Here is a 21,949-nt window from a genome sequence, read left to right on the forward strand (position 1 = left end):
AAGACCGGAAGCCTGCCTAAATTAAATGACTTATCAATCGCTGCGACCTCCCAAAAAATAGGCAAACACTATGTGACTTACCTACGATCTTTCCACGGAAACATCAACTGGATCACAGCAATGGCATTTTTGGACCCCCCTCCCTCTCCATTTGAAATGGCTTGGGTTTTTTTTTGCTTTTTCTTTCTTGATCTCTTATATTTTTTTTCTTTTCTTTTTGCGCTCTCTTTTCTCTCTCTTTTGTTTTGGGAATTTTTTTTCCTCTTTCCTCTCTTTTGTTTTGGGAATTTTTTTTCCTCTTCCATTTTTTTTTGCCGAGCCCAACAATTGATGATCATTGAGAGGGGGATTTAGAAAAAGTATCACTTACCTTCTTCGGACCATCATTTGGGTGGTAACTGCCAATAAAAGAAAACATTGGCCCACCCAGCTCACCTACACATGACTGTCCTGTCTGCCTGTCTGTTCCAAGTGACTGTCTGGCTGTCAGGTTCCGCCGGATTCCGAGTGAGCAGCTTGTGATGTCATAGAGGGCAGATTGTGATGTCACACAAAGGGTCCTGCCACATGAATGCCTGTCCATCTGACTGTCTACTACTGCTGCTGAATGGGCTCAAAACAGGAAAGCCGTCATTGCACCTGATTGTGCAAGATTCCTCCTTCTCCTCTGCAGCAGCTAGCTGATTGATTTACTCAGCAGCAGTTCGTCAGGGACACAGGCATGCAGCAGCAAAGAGCGAGGAGACAGCTGGCTGCTGCTGCTTGCCTGTTGGTCGTCTGCCTAGTGGGTGTGTGTGTCTGTTGACGCGACGTCAACAGACGGGGCGGAGCACATGCAAATTTGGCCTCCTACCCAGCTGAGGCACCCTGCCCGCCCGCCGACGACCTAATCACAAAATCAGTTGGATGGCTACTCGTCCTCCGGTCCCTGTCCAGCACTTCAAGTCCTATTCACACCTGCCGTACAGCCAGGTATCTTTCAGACTGCAACGACATAGAAGTGATGTGTGTGTGTTAGATGTGTCCGTGGTGCTGATCTCTTCTGCACCAGTGTTGGTGGCCGAATTCCGGTTCGCGCGCTTTGCTGGGACCCCATTCGGGTTATCGCTTCTCTGCCTTTTGGCTAAGATCAAGTGTAGTATCTGTTCTTATCAGTTTAATATCTGATACGCCCCCTATCTGGGGGCCATATATTAAATGGATTTTTAGAACAGGGAGATGGAAGAAGAGCTTGCTCTGTCCACTCCACGCATTGACCTGGTATTGCAGTACTTCCAGGACCGGTGCACCTTCCTAATCTGTTATCCAAAAAAAGACTATTTCCATTCCTGGCACTTAATTTGGAGTATCAATTGTTTGTGCACCTTTGTACTAACTTTGTATTTAGAAATGCATGCATTTGCTGCTTCAAGGTTTAACCCTTGTGCATAAATACTTTGAAATCCTGCCTCCAGTGTATCATTTTGTGACTATTTCTTGACTCCTTGAATTGTACTTTCTGGAATCGAGGCAGTTAAATATTTTTACGTGACACTACACTTGATATCAGCATATGCGGCCTAGCCAAAAGACCGGAAGCCTGCCTAAATTAAATGACTTATCAATCGCTGCGACCTCCCAAAAAATAGGCAAACACTATGTGACTTACCTACGATCTTTCCACGGAAACATCAACTGGATCACAGCAATGGCATTTTTGGACCCCCCTCCCTCTCCATTTGAAATGGCTTGGTTTTTTTTTTGCTTTTTCTTTCTTGATCTCTTATATTTTTTTTCTTTTCTTTTTGCGCTCTCTTTTCTCTCTCTTTTGTTTTGGGAAATTTTTTTCCTCTTTCCTCTCTTTTGTTTTGGGAATTTTTTTTCCTCTTCCATTTTTTTTTGCCGAGCCCAACAATTGATGATCATTGAGAGGGGGATTTAGAAAAAGTATCACTTACCTTCTTCGGACCATCATTTGGGTGGTAACTGCCAATAAAAGAAAACATTGGCCCACCCAGCTCACCTACACATGACTGTCCTGTCTGCCTGTCTGTTCCAAGTGACTGTCTGGCTGTCAGGTTCCGCCGGATTCCGAGTGAGCAGCTTGTGATGTCATAGAGGGCAGATTGTGATGTCACACAAAGGGTCCTGCCACATGAATGCCTGTCCATCTGACTGTCTACTACTGCTGCTGAATGGGCTCAAAACAGGAAAGCCGTCATTGCACCTGATTGTGCAAGATTCCTCCTTCTCCTCTGCAGCAGCTAGCTGATTGATTTACTCAGCAGCAGTTCGTCAGGGACACAGGCATGCAGCAGCAAAGAGCGAGGAGACAGCTGGCTGCTGCTGCTTGCCTGTTGGTCGTCTGCCTAGTGGGTGTGTGTCTGTTGACGCGACGTCAACAGACGGGGCGGAGCACATGCAAATTTGGCCTCCTACCCAGCTGAGGCACCCTGCCCGCCCGCCGACGACCTAATCACAAAATCAGTTGGATGGCTACTCGTCCTCCGGTCCCTGTCCAGCACTTCAAGTCCTATTCACACCTGCCGTACAGCCAGGTATCTTTCAGACTGCAACGACATAGAAGTGATGTGTGTGTGTTAGATGTGTCCGTGGTGCTGATCTCTTCTGCACCAGTGTTGGTGGCCGAATTCCGGTTCGCGCGCTTTGCTGGGACCCCATTCGGGTTATCGCTTCTCGGCCTTTTGGCTAAGATCAAGTGTAGTATCTGTTCTTATCAGTTTAATATCTGATACGCCCCCTATCTGGGGGCCATATATTAAATGGATTTTTAGAACAGGGAGATGGAAGAAGAGCTTGCTCTGTCCACTCCACGCATTGACCTGGTATTGCAGTACTTCCAGGACCGGTGCACCTTCCTAATCTGTTATCCAAAAAAAGACTATTTCCATTCCTGGCACTTAATTTGGAGTATCAATTGTTTGTGCACCTTTGTACTAACTTTGTATTTAGAAATGCATGCATTTGCTGCTTCAAGGTTTAACCCTTGTGCATAAATACTTTGAAATCCTGCCTCCAGTGTATCATTTTGTGACTATTTCTTGACTCCTTGAATTGTACTTTCTGGAATCGAGGCAGTTAAATATTTTTACGTGACACTACACTTGATATCAGCATATGCGGCCTAGCCAAAAGACCGGAAGCCTGCCTAAATTAAATGACTTATCAATCGCTGCGACCTCCCAAAAAATAGGCAAACACTATGTGACTTACCTACGATCTTTCCACGGAAACATCAACTGGATCACAGCAATGGCATTTTTGGACCCCCCTCCCTCTCCATTTGAAATGGCTTGGTTTTTTTTTTTGCTTTTTCTTTCTTGATCTCTTATATTTTTTTTCTTTTCTTTTTGCGCTCTCTTTTCTCTCTCTTTTGTTTTGGGAAATTTTTTTCCTCTTTCCTCTCTTTTGTTTTGGGAATTTTTTTTCCTCTTCCATTTTTTTTTGCCGAGCCCAACAATTGATGATCATTGAGAGGGGGATTTAGAAAAAGTATCACTTACCTTCTTCGGACCATCATTTGGGTGGTAACTGCCAATAAAAGAAAACATTGGCCCACCCAGCTCACCTACACATGACTGTCCTGTCTGCCTGTCTGTTCCAAGTGACTGTCTGGCTGTCAGGTTCCGCCGGATTCCGAGTGAGCAGCTTGTGATGTCATAGAGGGCAGATTGTGATGTCACACAAAGGGTCCTGCCACATGAATGCCTGTCCATCTGACTGTCTACTACTGCTGCTGAATGGGCTCAAAACAGGAAAGCCGTCATTGCACCTGATTGTGCAAGATTCCTCCTTCTCCTCTGCAGCAGCTAGCTGATTGATTTACTCAGCAGCAGTTCGTCAGGGACACAGGCATGCAGCAGCAAAGAGCGAGGAGACAGCTGGCTGCTGCTGCTTGCCTGTTGGTCGTCTGCCTAGTGGGTGTGTGTCTGTTGACGCGACGTCAACAGACGGGGCGGAGCACATGCAAATTTGGCCTCCTACCCAGCTGAGGCACCCTGCCCGCCCGCCGACGACCTAATCACAAAATCAGTTGGATGGCTACTCGTCCTCCGGTCCCTGTCCAGCACCTTCAAGTCCTATTCACACCTGCCGTACAGCCAGGTATCTTTCAGACTGCAACGACATAGAAGTGATGTGTGTGTGTTAGATGTGTCCGTGGTGCTGATCTCTTCTGCACCAGTGTTGGTGGCCGAATTCCGGTTCGCGCGCTTTGCTGGGACCCCATTCGGGTTATCGCTTCTCGGCCTTTTGGCTAAGATCAAGTGTAGTATCTGTTCTTATCAGTTTAATATCTGATACGCCCCCTATCTGGGGGCCATATATTAAATGGATTTTTAGAACAGGGAGATGGAAGAAGAGCTTGCTCTGTCCACTCCACGCATTGACCTGGTATTGCAGTACTTCCAGGACCGGTGCACCTTCCTAATCTGTTATCCAAAAAAAGACTATTTCCATTCCTGGCACTTAATTTGGAGTATCAATTGTTTGTGCACCTTTGTACTAACTTTGTATTTAGAAATGCATGCATTTGCTGCTTCAAGGTTTAACCCTTGTGCATAAATACTTTGAAATCCTGCCTCCAGTGTATCATTTTGTGACTATTTCTTGACTCCTTGAATTGTACTTTCTGGAATCGAGGCAGTTAAATATTTTTACGTGACACTACACTTGATATCAGCATATGCGGCCTAGCCAAAAGACCGGAAGCCTGCCTAAATTAAATGACTTATCAATCGCTGCGACCTCCCAAAAAATAGGCAAACACTATGTGACTTACCTACGATCTTTCCACGGAAACATCAACTGGATCACAGCAATGGCATTTTTGGACCCCCCTCCCTCTCCATTTGAAATGGCTTGGTTTTTTTTTTGCTTTTTCTTTCTTGATCTCTTATATTTTTTTTCTTTTCTTTTTGCGCTCTCTTTTCTCTCTCTTTTGTTTTGGGAAATTTTTTTCCTCTTTCCTCTCTTTTGTTTTGGGAATTTTTTTTCCTCTTCCATTTTTTTTTGCCGAGCCCAACAATTGATGATCATTGAGAGGGGGATTTAGAAAAAGTATCACTTACCTTCTTCGGACCATCATTTGGGTGGTAACTGCCAATAAAAGAAAACATTGGCCCACCCAGCTCACCTACACATGACTGTCCTGTCTGCCTGTCTGTTCCAAGTGACTGTCTGGCTGTCAGGTTCCGCCGGATTCCGAGTGAGCAGCTTGTGATGTCATAGAGGGCAGATTGTGATGTCACACAAAGGGTCCTGCCACATGAATGCCTGTCCATCTGACTGTCTACTACTGCTGCTGAATGGGCTCAAAACAGGAAAGCCGTCATTGCACCTGATTGTGCAAGATTCCTCCTTCTCCTCTGCAGCAGCTAGCTGATTGATTTACTCAGCAGCAGTTCGTCAGGGACACAGGCATGCAGCAGCAAAGAGCGAGGAGACAGCTGGCTGCTGCTGCTTGCCTGTTGGTCGTCTGCCTAGTGGGTGTGTGTCTGTTGACGCGACGTCAACAGACGGGGCGGAGCACATGCAAATTTGGCCTCCTACCCAGCTGAGGCACCCTGCCCGCCCGCCGACGACCTAATCACAAAATCAGTTGGATGGCTACTCGTCCTCCGGTCCCTGTCCAGCACTTCAAGTCCTATTCACACCTGCCGTACAGCCAGGTATCTTTCAGACTGCAACGACATAGAAGTGATGTGTGTGTGTTAGATGTGTCCGTGGTGCTGATCTCTTCTGCACCAGTGTTGGTGGCCGAATTCCGGTTCGCGCGCTTTGCTGGGACCCCATTCGGGTTATCGCTTCTCGGCCTTTTGGCTAAGATCAAGTGTAGTATCTGTTCTTATCAGTTTAATATCTGATACGCCCCCTATCTGGGGGCCATATATTAAATGGATTTTTAGAACAGGGAGATGGAAGAAGAGCTTGCTCTGTCCACTCCACGCATTGACCTGGTATTGCAGTACTTCCAGGACCGGTGCACCTTCCTAATCTGTTATCCAAAAAAAGACTATTTCCATTCCTGGCACTTAATTTGGAGTATCAATTGTTTGTGCACCTTTGTACTAACTTTGTATTTAGAAATGCATGCATTTGCTGCTTCAAGGTTTAACCCTTGTGCATAAATACTTTGAAATCCTGCCTCCAGTGTATCATTTTGTGACTATTTCTTGACTCCTTGAATTGTACTTTCTGGAATCGAGGCAGTTAAATATTTTTACGTGACACTACACTTGATATCAGCATATGCGGCCTAGCCAAAAGACCGGAAGCCTGCCTAAATTAAATGACTTATCAATCGCTGCGACCTCCCAAAAAATAGGCAAACACTATGTGACTTACCTACGATCTTTCCACGGAAACATCAACTGGATCACAGCAATGGCATTTTTGGACCCCCCTCCCTCTCCATTTGAAATGGCTTGTTTTTTTTTTTGCTTTTTCTTTCTTGATCTCTTATATTTTTTTTCTTTTCTTTTTGCGCTCTCTTTTCTCTCTCTTTTGTTTTGGGAAATTTTTTTCCTCTTTCCTCTCTTTTGTTTTGGGAATTTTTTTTCCTCTTCCATTTTTTTTTGCAGAGCCCAACAATTGATGATCATTGAGAGGGGGATTTAGAAAAAGTATCACTTACCTTCTTCGGACCATCATTTGGGTGGTAACTGCCAATAAAAGAAAACATTGGCCCACCCAGCTCACCTACACATGACTGTCCTGTCTGCCTGTCTGTTCCAAGTGACTGTCTGGCTGTCAGGTTCCGCCGGATTCCGAGTGAGCAGCTTGTGATGTCATAGAGGGCAGATTGTGATGTCACACAAAGGGTCCTGCCACATGAATGCCTGTCCATCTGACTGTCTACTACTGCTGCTGAATGGGCTCAAAACAGGAAAGCCGTCATTGCACCTGATTGTGCAAGATTCCTCCTTCTCCTCTGCAGCAGCTAGCTGATTGATTTACTCAGCAGCAGTTCGTCAGGGACACAGGCATGCAGCAGCAAAGAGCGAGGAGACAGCTGGCTGCTGCTGCTTGCCTGTTGGTCGTCTGCCTAGTGGGTGTGTGTCTGTTGACGCGACGTCAACAGACGGGGCGGAGCACATGCAAATTTGGCCTCCTACCCAGCTGAGGCACCCTGCCCGCCCGCCGACGACCTAATCACAAAATCAGTTGGATGGCTACTCGTCCTCCGGTCCCTGTCCAGCACTTCAAGTCCTATTCACACCTGCCGTACAGCCAGGTATCTTTCAGACTGCAACGACATAGAAGTGATGTGTGTGTGTTAGATGTGTCCGTGGTGCTGATCTCTTCTGCACCAGTGTTGGTGGCCGAATTCCGGTTCGCGCGCTTTGCTGGGACCCCATTCGGGTTATCGCTTCTCGGCCTTTTGGCTAAGATCAAGTGTAGTATCTGTTCTTATCAGTTTAATATCTGATACGCCCCCTATCTGGGGGCCATATATTAAATGGATTTTTAGAACAGGGAGATGGAAGAAGAGCTTGCTCTGTCCACTCCACGCATTGACCTGGTATTGCAGTACTTCCAGGACCGGTGCACCTTCCTAATCTGTTATCCAAAAAAAGACTATTTCCATTCCTGGCACTTAATTTGGAGTATCAATTGTTTGTGCACCTTTGTACTAACTTTGTATTTAGAAATGCATGCATTTGCTGCTTCAAGGTTTAACCCTTGTGCATAAATACTTTGAAATCCTGCCTCCAGTGTATCATTTTGTGACTATTTCTTGACTCCTTGAATTGTACTTTCTGGAATCGAGGCAGTTAAATATTTTTACGTGACACTACACTTGATATCAGCATATGCGGCCTAGCCAAAAGACCGGAAGCCTGCCTAAATTAAATGACTTATCAATCGCTGCGACCTCCCAAAAAATAGGCAAACACTATGTGACTTACCTACGATCTTTCCACGGAAACATCAACTGGATCACAGCAATGGCATTTTTGGACCCCCCTCCCTCTCCATTTGAAATGGCTTGGTTTTTTTTTTGCTTTTTCTTTCTTGATCTCTTATATTTTTTTTTCTTTTCTTTTTGCGCTCTCTTTTCTCTCTCTTTTGTTTTGGGAAATTTTTTTCCTCTTTCCTCTCTTTTGTTTTGGGAATTTTTTTTCCTCTTCCATTTTTTTTTGCCGAGCCCAACAATTGATGATCATTGAGAGGGGGATTTAGAAAAAGTATCACTTACCTTCTTCGGACCATCATTTGGGTGGTAACTGCCAATAAAAGAAAACATTGGCCCACCCAGCTCACCTACACATGACTGTCCTGTCTGCCTGTCTGTTCCAAGTGACTGTCTGGCTGTCAGGTTCCGCCGGATTCCGAGTGAGCAGCTTGTGATGTCATAGAGGGCAGATTGTGATGTCACACAAAGGGTCCTGCCACATGAATGCCTGTCCATCTGACTGTCTACTACTGCTGCTGAATGGGCTCAAAACAGGAAAGCCGTCATTGCACCTGATTGTGCAAGATTCCTCCTTCTCCTCTGCAGCAGCTAGCTGATTGATTTACTCAGCAGCAGTTCGTCAGGGACACAGGCATGCAGCAGCAAAGAGCGAGGAGACAGCTGGCTGCTGCTGCTTGCCTGTTGGTCGTCTGCCTAGTGGGTGTGTGTCTGTTGACGCGACGTCAACAGACGGGGCGGAGCACATGCAAATTTGGCCTCCTACCCAGCTGAGGCACCCTGCCCGCCCGCCGACGACCTAATCACAAAATCAGTTGGATGGCTACTCGTCCTCCGGTCCCTGTCCAGCACTTCAAGTCCTATTCACACCTGCCGTACAGCCAGGTATCTTTCAGACTGCAACGACATAGAAGTGATGTGTGTGTGTTAGATGTGTCCGTGGTGCTGATCTCTTCTGCACCAGTGTTGGTGGCCGAATTCCGGTTCGCGCGCTTTGCTGGGACCCCATTCGGGTTATCGCTTCTCGGCCTTTTGGCTAAGATCAAGTGTAGTATCTGTTCTTATCAGTTTAATATCTGATACGCCCCCTATCTGGGGGCCATATATTAAATGGATTTTTAGAACAGGGAGATGGAAGAAGAGCTTGCTCTGTCCACTCCACGCATTGACCTGGTATTGCAGTACTTCCAGGACCGGTGCACCTTCCTAATCTGTTATCCAAAAAAAGACTATTTCCATTCCTGGCACTTAATTTGGAGTATCAATTGTTTGTGCACCTTTGTACTAACTTTGTATTTAGAAATGCATGCATTTGCTGCTTCAAGGTTTAACCCTTGTGCATAAATACTTTGAAATCCTGCCTCCAGTGTATCATTTTGTGACTATTTCTTGACTCCTTGAATTGTACTTTCTGGAATCGAGGCAGTTAAATATTTTTACGTGACACTACACTTGATATCAGCATATGCGGCCTAGCCAAAAGACCGGAAGCCTGCCTAAATTAAATGACTTATCAATCGCTGCGACCTCCCAAAAAATAGGCAAACACTATGTGACTTACCTACGATCTTTCCACGGAAACATCAACTGGATCACAGCAATGGCATTTTTGGACCCCCCTCCCTCTCCATTTGAAATGGCTTGGTTTTTTTTTTGCTTTTTCTTTCTTGATCTCTTATATTTTTTTTCTTTTCTTTTTGTGCTCTCTTTTCTCTCTCTTTTGTTTTGGGAAATTTTTTTCCTCTTTCCTCTCTTTTGTTTTGGGAATTTTTTTTCCTCTTCCATTTTTTTTTGCCGAGCCCAACAATGGATGATCATTGAGAGGGGGATTTAGAAAAAGTATCACTTACCTTCTTCGGACCATCATTTGGGTGGTAACTGCCAATAAAAGAAAACATTGGCCCACCCAGCTCACCTACACATGACTGTCCTGTCTGCCTGTCTGTTCCAAGTGACTGTCTGGCTGTCAGGTTCCGCCGGATTCCGAGTGAGCAGCTTGTGATGTCATAGAGGGCAGATTGTGATGTCACACAAAGGGTCCTGCCACATGAATGCTTCTCCATCTGACTGTCTACTACTGCTGCTGAATGGGCTCAAAACAGGAAAGCCGTCATTGCACCTGATTGTGCAAGATTCCTCCTTCTCCTCTGCAGCAGCTAGCTGATTGATTTACTCAGCAGCAGTTCGTCAGGGACACAGGCATGCAGCAGCAAAGAGCGAGGAGACAGCTGGCTGCTGCTGCTTGCCTGTTGGTCGTCTGCCTAGTGGGTGTGTGTGTCTGTTGACGCGACGTCAACAGACGGGGCGGAGCACATGCAAATTTGGCCTCCTACCCAGCTGAGGCACCCTGCCCGCCCGCCGACGACCTAATCACAAAATCAGTTGGATGGCTACTCGTCCTCCGGTCCCTGTCCAGCACTTCAAGTCCTATTCACACCTGCCGTACAGCCAGGTATCTTTCAGACTGCAACGACATAGAAGTGATGTGTGTGTGTTAGATGTGTCCGTGGTGCTGATCTCTTCTGCACCAGTGTTGGTGGCCGAATTCCGGTTCGCGCGCTTTGCTGGGACCCCATTCGGGTTATCGCTTCTCTGCCTTTTGGCTAAGATCAAGTGTAGTATCTGTTCTTATCAGTTTAATATCTGATACGCCCCCTATCTGGGGGCCATATATTAAATGGATTTTTAGAACAGGGAGATGGAAGAAGAGCTTGCTCTGTCCACTCCACGCATTGACCTGGTATTGCAGTACTTCCAGGACCGGTGCACCTTCCTAATCTGTTATCCAAAAAAAGACTATTTCCATTCCTGGCACTTAATTTGGAGTATCAATTGTTTGTGCACCTTTGTACTAACTTTGTATTTAGAAATGCATGCATTTGCTGCTTCAAGGTTTAACCCTTGTGCATAAATACTTTGAAATCCTGCCTCCAGTGTATCATTTTGTGACTATTTCTTGACTCCTTGAATTGTACTTTCTGGAATGGAGGCAGTTAAATATTTTTACGTGACACTACACTTGATATCAGCATATGCGGCCTAGCCAAAAGACCGGAAGCCTGCCTAAATTAAATGACTTATCAATCGCTGCGACCTCCCAAAAAATAGGCAAACACTATGTGACTTACCTACGATCTTTCCACGGAAACATCAACTGGATCACAGCAATGGCATTTTTGGACCCCCCTCCCTCTCCATTTGAAATGGCTTGGTTTTTTTTTTGCTTTTTCTTTCTTGATCTCTTATATTTTTTTTCTTTTCTTTTTGCGCTCTCTTTTCTCTCTCTTTTGTTTTGGGAAATTTTTTTCCTCTTTCCTCTCTTTTGTTTTGGGAAATTTTTTTCCTCTTCCATTTTTTTTTGCCGAGCCCAACAATTGATGATCATTGAGAGGGGGATTTAGAAAAAGTATCACTTACCTTCTTCGGACCATCATTTGGGTGGTAACTGCCAATAAAAGAAAACATTGGCCCACCCAGCTCACCTACACATGACTGTCCTGTCTGCCTGTCTGTTCCAAGTGACTGTCTGGCTGTCAGGTTCCGCCGGATTCCGAGTGAGCAGCTTGTGATGTCATAGAGGGCAGATTGTGATGTCACACAAAGGGTCCTGCCACATGAATGCCTGTCCATCTGACTGTCTACTACTGCTGCTGAATGGGCTCAAAACAGGAAAGCCGTCATTGCACCTGATTGTGCAAGATTCCTCCTTCTCCTCTGCAGCAGCTAGCTGATTGATTTACTCAGCAGCAGTTCGTCAGGGACACAGGCATGCAGCAGCAAAGAGCGAGGAGACAGCTGGCTGCTGCTGCTTGCCTGTTGGTCGTCTGCCTAGTGGGTGTGAGTGTCTGTTGACGCGACGTCAACAGACGGGGCGGAGCACATGCAAATTTGGCCTCCTACCCAGCTGAGGCACCCTGCCCGCCCGCCGACGACCTAATCACAAAATCAGTTGGATGGCTACTCGTCCTCCGGTCCCTGTCCAGCACTTCAAGTCCTATTCACACCTGCCGTACAGCCAGGTATCTTTCAGACTGCAACGACATAGAAGTGATGTGTGTGTGTTAGATGTGTCCGTGGTGCTGATCTCTTCTGCACCAGTGTTGGTGGCCGAATTCCGGTTCGCGCGCTTTGCTGGGACCCCATTCGGGTTATCGCTTCTCGGCCTTTTGGCTAAGATCAAGTGTAGTATCTGTTCTTATCAGTTTAATATCTGATACGCCCCCTATCTGGGGGCCATATATTAAATGGATTTTTAGAACAGGGAGATGGAAGAAGAGCTTGCTCTGTCCACTCCACGCATTGACCTGGTATTGCAGTACTTCCAGGACCGGTGCACCTTCCTAATCTGTTATCCAAAAAAAGACTATTTCCATTCCTGGCACTTAATTTGGAGTATCAATTGTTTATGCACCTTTGTACTAACTTTGTATTTAGAAATGCATGCATTTGCTGCTTCAAGGTTTAACCCTTGTGCATAAATACTTTGAAATCCTGCCTCCAGTGTATCATTTTGTGACTATTTCTTGACTCCTTGAATTGTACTTTCTGGAATCGAGGCAGTTAAATATTTTTACGTGACACTACACTTGATATCAGCATATGCGGCCTAGCCAAAAGACCGGAAGCCTGCCTAAATTAAATGACTTATCAATCGCTGCGACCTCCCAAAAAATAGGCAAACACTATGTGACTTACCTACGATCTTTCCACGGAAACATCAACTGGATCACAGCAATGGCATTTTTGGACCCCCCTCCCTCTCCATTTGAAATGGCTTGGGTTTTTTTTTGCTTTTTCTTTCTTGATCTCTTATATTTTTTTTCTTTTCTTTTTGCGCTCTCTTTTCTCTCTCTTTTGTTTTGGGAATTTTTTTTCCTCTTTCCTCTCTTTTGTTTTGGGAATTTTTTTTCCTCTTCCATTTTTTTTTGCCGAGCCCAACAATTGATGATCATTGAGAGGGGGATTTAGAAAAAGTATCACTTACCTTCTTCGGACCATCATTTGGGTGGTAACTGCCAATAAAAGAAAACATTGGCCCACCCAGCTCACCTACACATGACTGTCCTGTCTGCCTGTCTGTTCCAAGTGACTGTCTGGCTGTCAGGTTCCGCCGGATTCCGAGTGAGCAGCTTGTGATGTCATAGAGGGCAGATTGTGATGTCACACAAAGGGTCCTGCCACATGAATGCCTGTCCATCTGACTGTCTACTACTGCTGCTGAATGGGCTCAAAACAGGAAAGCCGTCATTGCACCTGATTGTGCAAGATTCCTCCTTCTCCTCTGCAGCAGCTAGCTGATTGATTTACTCAGCAGCAGTTCGTCAGGGACACAGGCATGCAGCAGCAAAGAGCGAGGAGACAGCTGGCTGCTGCTGCTTGCCTGTTGGTCGTCTGCCTAGTGGGTGTGTGTGTCTGTTGACGCGACGTCAACAGACGGGGCGGAGCACATGCAAATTTGGCCTCCTACCCAGCTGAGGCACCCTGCCCGCCCGCCGACGACCTAATCACAAAATCAGTTGGATGGCTACTCGTCCTCCGGTCCCTGTCCAGCACTTCAAGTCCTATTCACACCTGCCGTACAGCCAGGTATCTTTCAGACTGCAACGACATAGAAGTGATGTGTGTGTGTTAGATGTGTCCGTGGTGCTGATCTCTTCTGCACCAGTGTTGGTGGCCGAATTCCGGTTCGCGCGCTTTGCTGGGACCCCATTCGGGTTATCGCTTCTCTGCCTTTTGGCTAAGATCAAGTGTAGTATCTGTTCTTATCAGTTTAATATCTGATACGCCCCCTATCTGGGGGCCATATATTAAATGGATTTTTAGAACAGGGAGATGGAAGAAGAGCTTGCTCTGTCCACTCCACGCATTGACCTGGTATTGCAGTACTTCCAGGACCGGTGCACCTTCCTAATCTGTTATCCAAAAAAAGACTATTTCCATTCCTGGCACTTAATTTGGAGTATCAATTGTTTGTGCACCTTTGTACTAACTTTGTATTTAGAAATGCATGCATTTGCTGCTTCAAGGTTTAACCCTTGTGCATAAATACTTTGAAATCCTGCCTCCAGTGTATCATTTTGTGACTATTTCTTGACTCCTTGAATTGTACTTTCTGGAATCGAGGCAGTTAAATATTTTTACGTGACACTACACTTGATATCAGCATATGCGGCCTAGCCAAAAGACCGGAAGCCTGCCTAAATTAAATGACTTATCAATCGCTGCGACCTCCCAAAAAATAGGCAAACACTATGTGACTTACCTACGATCTTTCCACGGAAACATCAACTGGATCACAGCAATGGCATTTTTGGACCCCCCTCCCTCTCCATTTGAAATGGCTTGGTTTTTTTTTTGCTTTTTCTTTCTTGATCTCTTATATTTTTTTTCTTTTCTTTTTGCGCTCTCTTTTCTCTCTCTTTTGTTTTGGGAAATTTTTTTCCTCTTTCCTCTCTTTTGTTTTGGGAATTTTTTTTCCTCTTCCATTTTTTTTTGCCGAGCCCAACAATTGATGATCATTGAGAGGGGGATTTAGAAAAAGTATCACTTACCTTCTTCGGACCATCATTTGGGTGGTAACTGCCAATAAAAGAAAACATTGGCCCACCCAGCTCACCTACACATGACTGTCCTGTCTGCCTGTCTGTTCCAAGTGACTGTCTGGCTGTCAGGTTCCGCCGGATTCCGAGTGAGCAGCTTGTGATGTCATAGAGGGCAGATTGTGATGTCACACAAAGGGTCCTGCCACATGAATGCCTGTCCATCTGACTGTCTACTACTGCTGCTGAATGGGCTCAAAACAGGAAAGCCGTCATTGCACCTGATTGTGCAAGATTCCTCCTTCTCCTCTGCAGCAGCTAGCTGATTGATTTACTCAGCAGCAGTTCGTCAGGGACACAGGCATGCAGCAGCAAAGAGCGAGGAGACAGCTGGCTGCTGCTGCTTGCCTGTTGGTCGTCTGCCTAGTGGGTGTGTGTCTGTTGACGCGACGTTAACAGACGGGGCGGAGCACATGCAAATTTGGCCTCCTACCCAGCTGAGGCACCCTGCCCGCCCGCCGACGACCTAATCACAAAATCAGTTGGATGGCTACTCGTCCTCCGGTCCCTGTCCAGCACTTCAAGTCCTATTCACACCTGCCGTACAGCCAGGTATCTTTCAGACTGCAACGACATAGAAGTGATGTGTGTGTGTTAGATGTGTCCGTGGTGCTGATCTCTTCTGCACCAGTGTTGGTGGCCGAATTCCGGTTCGCGCGCTTTGCTGGGACCCCATTCGGGTTATCGCTTCTCGGCCTTTTGGCTAAGATCAAGTGTAGTATCTGTTCTTATCAGTTTAATATCTGATACGCCCCCTATCTGGGGGCCATATATTAAATGGATTTTTAGAACAGGGAGATGGAAGAAGAGCTTGCTCTGTCCACTCCACGCATTGACCTGGTATTGCAGTACTTCCAGGACCGGTGCACCTTCCTAATCTGTTATCCAAAAAAAGACTATTTCCATTCCTGGCACTTAATTTGGAGTATCAATTGTTTGTGCACCTTTGTACTAACTTTGTATTTAGAAATGCATGCATTTGCTGCTTCAAGGTTTAACCCTTGTGCATAAATACTTTGAAATCCTGCCTCCAGTGTATCATTTTGTGACTATTTCTTGACTCCTTGAATTGTACTTTCTGGAATCGAGGCAGTTAAATATTTTTACGTGACACTACACTTGATATCAGCATATGCGGCCTAGCCAAAAGACCGGAAGCCTGCCTAAATTAAATGACTTATCAATCGCTGCGACCTCCCAAAAAATAGGCAAACACTATGTGACTTACCTACGATCTTTCCACGGAAACATCAACTGGATCACAGCAATGGCATTTTTGGACCCCCCTCCCTCTCCATTTGAAATGGCTTGGTTTTTTTTTTTGCTTTTTCTTTCTTGATCTCTTATATTTTTTTTCTTTTCTTTTTGCGCTCTCTTTTCTCTCTCTTTTGTTTTGGGAATTTTTTTTCCTCTTTCCTCTCTTTTGTTTTGGGAATTTTTTTTCCTCTTCCATTTTTTTTTGCCGAGCCCAACAATTGATGATCATTGAGAGGGGGATTTAGAAAAAGTATCACTTACCTTCTTCGGACCATCATTTGGGTGGTAACTGCCAATAAAAGAAAACATTGGCCCACCCAGCTCACCTACACATGACTGTCCTGTCTGCCTGTCTGTTCCAAGTGACTGTCTGGCTGTCAGGTTCCGCCGGATTCCGAGTGAGCAGCTTGTGATGTCATAGAGGGCAGATTGTGATGTCACACAAAGGGTCCTGCCACATGAATGCCTGTCCATCTGACTGTCTACTACTGCTGCTGAATGGGCTCAAAACAGGAAAGCCGTCATTGCACCTGATTGTGCAAGATTCCTCCTTCTCCTCTGCAGCAGCTAGCTGATTGATTTACTCAGCAGCAGTTCGTCAGGGACACAGGCATGCAGCAGCAAAGAGCGAGGAGACAGCTGGCTGCTGCTGCTTGCCTGTTGGTCGTCTGCCTAGTGGGTGTGTGTCTGTTGACGCGACGTCAACAGACGGGGCGGAGCACATGCAAATTTGGCCTCCTACCCAGCTGAGGCACCCTGCCCGCCCGCCGACGACCTAATCACAAAATCAGTTGGATGGCTACTCGTCCTCCGGTCCCTGTCCAGCACTTCAAGTCCTATTCACACCTGCCGTACAGCCAGGTATCTTTCAGACTGCAACGACATAGAAGTGATGTGTGTGTGTTAGATGTGTCCGTGGTGCTGATCTCTTCTGCACCAGTGTTGGTGGCCGAATTCCGGTTCGCGCGCTTTGCTGGGACCCCATTCGGGTTATCGCTTCTCGGCCTTTTGGCTAAGATCAAGTGTAGTATCTGTTCTTATCAGTTTAATATCTGATACGCCCCCTATCTGGGGGCCATATATTAAATGGATTTTTAGAACAGGGAGATGGAAGAAGAGCTTGCTCTGTCCACTCCACGCATTGACCTGGTATTGCAGTACTTCCAGGACCGGTGCACCTTCCTAATCTGTTATCCAAAAAAAGACTATTTCCATTCCTGGCACTTAATTTGGAGTATCAATTGTTTGTGCACCTTTGTACTAACTTTGTATTTAGAAATGCATGCATTTGCTGCTTCAAGGTTTAACCCTTGTGCATAAATACTTTGAAATCCTGCCTCCAGTGTATCATTTTGTGACTATTTCTTGACTCCTTGAATTGTACTTTCTGGAATCGAGGCAGTTAAATATTTTTACGTGACACTACACTTGATATCAGCATATGCGGCCTAGCCAAAAGACCGGAAGCCTGCCTAAATTAAATGACTTATCAATCGCTGCGACCTCCCAAAAAATAGGCAAACACTATGTGACTTACCTACGATCTTTCCACGGAAACATCAACTGGATCACAGCAATGGCATTTTTGGACCCCCCTCCCTCTCCATTTGAAATGGCTTGGTTTTTTTTTTGCTTTTTCTTTCTTGATCTCTTATATTTTTTTTCTTTTCTTTTTGCGCTCTCTTTTCTCTCTCTTTTGTTTTGGGAAATTTTTTTCCTCTTTCCTCTCTTTTGTTTTGGGAATTTTTTTTCCTCTTCCATTTTTTTTTGCCGAGCCCAACAATTGATGATCATTGAGAGGGGGATTTAGAAAAAGTATCACTTACCTTCTTCGGACCATCATTTGGGTGGTAACTGCCAATAAAAGAAAACATTGGCCCACCCAGCTCACCTACACATGACTGTCCTGTCTGCCTGTCTGTTCCAAGTGACTGTCTGGCTGTCAGGTTCCGCCGGATTCCGAGTGAGCAGCTTGTGATGTCATAGAGGGCAGATTGTGATGTCACACAAAGGGTCCTGCCACATGAATGCCTGTCCATCTGACTGTCTACTACTGCTGCTGAATGGGCTCAAAACAGGAAAGCCGTCATTGCACCTGATTGTGCAAGATTCCTCCTTCTCCTCTGCAGCAGCTAGCTGATTGATTTACTCAGCAGCAGTTCGTCAGGGACACAGGCATGCAGCAGCAAAGAGCGAGGAGACAGCTGGCTGCTGCTGCTTGCCTGTTGGTCGTCTGCCTAGTGGGTGTGTGTCTGTTGACGCGACGTCAACAGACGGGGCGGAGCACATGCAAATTTGGCCTCCTACCCAGCTGAGGCACCCTGCCCGCCCGCCGACGACCTAATCACAAAATCAGTTGGATGGCTACTCGTCCTCCGGTCCCTGTCCAGCACTTCAAGTCCTATTCACACCTGCCGTACAGCCAGGTATCTTTCAGACTGCAACGACATAGAAGTGATGTGTGTGTGTTAGATGTGTCCGTGGTGCTGATCTCTTCTGCACCAGTGTTGGTGGCCGAATTCCGGTTCGCGCGCTTTGCTGGGACCCCATTCGGGTTATCGCTTCTCGGCCTTTTGGCTAAGATCAAGTGTAGTATCTGTTCTTATCAGTTTAATATCTGATACGCCCCCTATCTGGGGGCCATATATTAAATGGATTTTTAGAACAGGGAGATGGAAGAAGAGCTTGCTCTGTCCACTCCACGCATTGACCTGGTATTGCAGTACTTCCAGGACCGGTGCACCTTCCTAATCTGTTATCCAAAAAAAGACTATTTCCATTCCTGGCACTTAATTTGGAGTATCAATTGTTTGTGCACCTTTGTACTAACTTTGTATTTAGAAATGCATGCATTTGCTGCTTCAAGGTTTAACCCTTGTGCATAAATACTTTGAAATCCTGCCTCCAGTGTATCATTTTGTGACTATTTCTTGACTCCTTGAATTGTACTTTCTGGAATCGAGGCAGTTAAATATTTTTACGTGACACTACACTTGATATCAGCATATGCGGCCTAGCCAAAAGACCGGAAGCCTGCCTAAATTAAATGACTTATCAATCGCTGCGACCTCCCAAAAAATAGGCAAACACTATGTGACTTACCTACGATCTTTCCACGGAAACATCAACTGGATCACAGCAATGGCATTTTTGGACCCCCCTCCCTCTCCATTTGAAATGGCTTGTTTTTTTTTTTGCTTTTTCTTTCTTGATCTCTTATATTTTTTTTCTTTTCTTTTTGCGCTCTCTTTTCTCTCTCTTTTGTTTTGGGAAATTTTTTTCCTCTTTCCTCTCTTTTGTTTTGGGAATTTTTTTTCCTCTTCCATTTTTTTTTGCCGAGCCCAACAATTGATGATCATTGAGAGGGGGATTTAGAAAAAGTATCACTTACCTTCTTCGGACCATCATTTGGGTGGTAACTGCCAATAAAAGAAAACATTGGCCCACCCAGCTCACCTACACATGACTGTCCTGTCTGCCTGTCTGTTCCAAGTGACTGTCTGGCTGTCAGGTTCCGCCGGATTCCGAGTGAGCAGCTTGTGATGTCATAGAGGGCAGATTGTGATGTCACACAAAGGGTCCTGCCACATGAATGCCTGTCCATCTGACTGTCTACTACTGCTGCTGAATGGGCTCAAAACAGGAAAGCCGTCATTGCACCTGATTGTGCAAGATTCCTCCTTCTCCTCTGCAGCAGCTAGCTGATTGATTTACTCAGCAGCAGTTCGTCAGGGACACAGGCATGCAGCAGCAAAGAGCGAGGAGACAGCTGGCTGCTGCTGCTTGCCTGTTGGTCGTCTGCCTAGTGGGTGTGTGTCTGTTGACGCGACGTTAACAGACGGGGCGGAGCACATGCAAATTTGGCCTCCTACCCAGCTGAGGCACCCTGCCCGCCCGCCGACGACCTAATCACAAAATCAGTTGGATGGCTACTCGTCCTCCGGTCCCTGTCCAGCACTTCAAGTCCTATTCACACCTGCCGTACAGCCAGGTATCTTTCAGACTGCAACGACATAGAAGTGATGTGTGTGTGTTAGATGTGTCCGTGGTGCTGATCTCTTCTGCACCAGTGTTGGTGGCCGAATTCCGGTTCGCGCGCTTTGCTGGGACCCCATTCGGGTTATCGCTTCTCGGCCTTTTGGCTAAGATCAAGTGTAGTATCTGTTCTTATCAGTTTAATATCTGATACGCCCCCTATCTGGGGGCCATATATTAAATGGATTTTTAGAACAGGGAGATGGAAGAAGAGCTTGCTCTGTCCACTCCACGCATTGACCTGGTATTGCAGTACTTCCAGGACCGGTGCACCTTCCTAATCTGTTATCCAAAAAAAGACTATTTCCATTCCTGGCACTTAATTTGGAGTATCAATTGTTTGTGCACCTTTGTACTAACTTTGTATTTAGAAATGCATGCATTTGCTGCTTCAAGGTTTAACCCTTGTGCATAAATACTTTGAAATCCTGCCTCCAGTGTATCATTTTGTGACTATTTCTTGACTCCTTGAATTGTACTTTCTGGAATCGAGGCAGTTAAATATTTTTACGTGACACTACACTTGATATCAGCATATGCGGCCTAGCCAAAAGACCGGAAGCCTGCCTAAATTAAATGACTTATCAATCGCTGCGACCTCCCAAAAAATAGGCAAACACTATGTGACTTACCTACGATCTTTCCACGGAAACATCAACTGGATCACAGCAATGGCATTTTTGGACCCCCCTCCCTCTCCATTTGAAATGGCTTGGTTTTTTTTTTTGCTTTTTCTTTCTTGATCTCTTATATTTTTTTTCTTTTCTTTTTGCGCTCTCTTTTCTCTCTCTTTTGTTTTGGGAATTTTTTTTCCTCTTTCCTCTCTTTTGTTTTGGGAATTTTTTTTCCTCTTCCATTTTTTTTTGCCGAGCCCAACAATTGATGATCATTGAGAGGGGGATTTAGAAAAAGTATCACTTACCTTCTTCGGACCATCATTTGGGTGGTAACTGCCAATAAAAGAAAACATTGGCCCACCCAGCTCACCTACACATGACTGTCCTGTCTGCCTGTCTGTTCCAAGTGACTGTCTGGCTGTCAGGTTCCGCCGGATTCCGAGTGAGCAGCTTGTGATGTCATAGAGGGCAGATTGTGATGTCACACAAAGGGTCCTGCCACATGAATGCCTGTCCATCTGACTGTCTACTACTGCTGCTGAATGGGCTCAAAACAGGAAAGCCGTCATTGCACCTGATTGTGCAAGATTCCTCCTTCTCCTCTGCAGCAGCTAGCTGATTGATTTACTCAGCAGCAGTTCGTCAGGGACACAGGCATGCAGCAGCAAAGAGCGAGGAGACAGCTGGCTGCTGCTGCTTGCCTGTTGGTCGTCTGCCTAGTGGGTGTGTGTCTGTTGACGCGACGTTAACAGACGGGGCGGAGCACATGCAAATTTGGCCTCCTACCCAGCTGAGGCACCCTGCCCGCCCGCCGACGACCTAATCACAAAATCAGTTGGATGGCTACTCGTCCTCCGGTCCCTGTCCAGCACTTCAAGTCCTATTCACACCTGCCGTACAGCCAGGTATCTTTCAGACTGCAACGACATAGAAGTGATGTGTGTGTGTTAGATGTGTCCGTGGTGCTGATCTCTTCTGCACCAGTGTTGGTGGCCGAATTCCGGTTCGCGCGCTTTGCTGGGACCCCATTCGGGTTATCGCTTCTCGGCCTTTTGGCTAAGATCAAGTGTAGTATCTGTTCTTATCAGTTTAATATCTGATACGCCCCCTATCTGGGGGCCATATATTAAATGGATTTTTAGAACAGGGAGATGGAAGAAGAGCTTGCTCTGTCCACTCCACGCATTGACCTGGTATTGCAGTACTTCCAGGACCGGTGCACCTTCCTAATCTGTTATCCAAAAAAAGACTATTTCCATTCCTGGCACTTAATTTGGAGTATCAATTGTTTGTGCACCTTTGTACTAACTTTGTATTTAGAAATGCATGCATTTGCTGCTTCAAGGTTTAACCCTTGTGCATAAATACTTTGAAATCCTGCCTCCAGTGTATCATTTTGTGACTATTTCTTGACTCCTTGAATTGTACTTTCTGGAATCGAGGCAGTTAAATATTTTTACGTGACACTACACTTGATATCAGCATATGCGGCCTAGCCAAAAGACCGGAAGCCTGCCTAAATTAAA

The 21,949-nt window shown here is 45.9% G+C and overlaps 14 non-coding genes across 14 annotated transcripts; all 14 read left to right on the forward strand.

Moving 5' to 3' along the window:
- The first annotated feature begins 1,103 nt into the window (after positions 1-1,103).
- On the forward strand, positions 1,104-1,294 carry LOC146012550 (U2 spliceosomal RNA). Its single transcript, XR_014445710.1, has one exon. It is a non-coding gene; the product is annotated as a U2 spliceosomal RNA (small nuclear RNA).
- Positions 1,295-2,668: 1,374 nt separating this feature from the next.
- Positions 2,669-2,859, forward strand: LOC146012431 (U2 spliceosomal RNA). The gene has a single exon (XR_014445595.1). It is a non-coding gene; the product is annotated as a U2 spliceosomal RNA (small nuclear RNA).
- Positions 2,860-4,235: 1,376 nt separating this feature from the next.
- Positions 4,236-4,426, forward strand: LOC146012432 (U2 spliceosomal RNA). Its single transcript, XR_014445596.1, has one exon. It is a non-coding gene; the product is annotated as a U2 spliceosomal RNA (small nuclear RNA).
- Positions 4,427-5,800: 1,374 nt separating this feature from the next.
- LOC146012433 (U2 spliceosomal RNA) lies at positions 5,801-5,991 on the forward strand. Its single transcript, XR_014445597.1, has one exon. It is a non-coding gene; the product is annotated as a U2 spliceosomal RNA (small nuclear RNA).
- A 1,374-nt stretch (positions 5,992-7,365) lies between these two features.
- On the forward strand, positions 7,366-7,556 carry LOC146012435 (U2 spliceosomal RNA). The gene has a single exon (XR_014445599.1). It is a non-coding gene; the product is annotated as a U2 spliceosomal RNA (small nuclear RNA).
- Positions 7,557-8,931: 1,375 nt separating this feature from the next.
- On the forward strand, positions 8,932-9,122 carry LOC146012436 (U2 spliceosomal RNA). Its single transcript, XR_014445600.1, has one exon. It is a non-coding gene; the product is annotated as a U2 spliceosomal RNA (small nuclear RNA).
- A 1,376-nt stretch (positions 9,123-10,498) lies between these two features.
- On the forward strand, positions 10,499-10,689 carry LOC146012551 (U2 spliceosomal RNA). The gene has a single exon (XR_014445711.1). It is a non-coding gene; the product is annotated as a U2 spliceosomal RNA (small nuclear RNA).
- A 1,376-nt stretch (positions 10,690-12,065) lies between these two features.
- On the forward strand, positions 12,066-12,256 carry LOC146012437 (U2 spliceosomal RNA). Its single transcript, XR_014445601.1, has one exon. It is a non-coding gene; the product is annotated as a U2 spliceosomal RNA (small nuclear RNA).
- A 1,376-nt stretch (positions 12,257-13,632) lies between these two features.
- On the forward strand, positions 13,633-13,823 carry LOC146012552 (U2 spliceosomal RNA). Its single transcript, XR_014445712.1, has one exon. It is a non-coding gene; the product is annotated as a U2 spliceosomal RNA (small nuclear RNA).
- A 1,374-nt stretch (positions 13,824-15,197) lies between these two features.
- LOC146012438 (U2 spliceosomal RNA) lies at positions 15,198-15,388 on the forward strand. The gene has a single exon (XR_014445602.1). It is a non-coding gene; the product is annotated as a U2 spliceosomal RNA (small nuclear RNA).
- Positions 15,389-16,763: 1,375 nt separating this feature from the next.
- On the forward strand, positions 16,764-16,954 carry LOC146012439 (U2 spliceosomal RNA). The gene has a single exon (XR_014445603.1). It is a non-coding gene; the product is annotated as a U2 spliceosomal RNA (small nuclear RNA).
- Positions 16,955-18,328: 1,374 nt separating this feature from the next.
- LOC146012440 (U2 spliceosomal RNA) lies at positions 18,329-18,519 on the forward strand. Its single transcript, XR_014445604.1, has one exon. It is a non-coding gene; the product is annotated as a U2 spliceosomal RNA (small nuclear RNA).
- A 1,374-nt stretch (positions 18,520-19,893) lies between these two features.
- On the forward strand, positions 19,894-20,084 carry LOC146012441 (U2 spliceosomal RNA). The gene has a single exon (XR_014445605.1). It is a non-coding gene; the product is annotated as a U2 spliceosomal RNA (small nuclear RNA).
- Positions 20,085-21,459: 1,375 nt separating this feature from the next.
- On the forward strand, positions 21,460-21,650 carry LOC146012442 (U2 spliceosomal RNA). Its single transcript, XR_014445606.1, has one exon. It is a non-coding gene; the product is annotated as a U2 spliceosomal RNA (small nuclear RNA).
- The last annotated feature ends 299 nt before the right edge of the window (positions 21,651-21,949 follow it).

The sequence above is a fragment of the Crinia signifera genome, chromosome 6, assembly GCF_055691185.1.
Source record: "Crinia signifera chromosome 6, ASM5569118v1, whole genome shotgun sequence".
Lineage (NCBI taxonomy): Eukaryota > Metazoa > Chordata > Amphibia > Anura > Myobatrachidae > Crinia > Crinia signifera.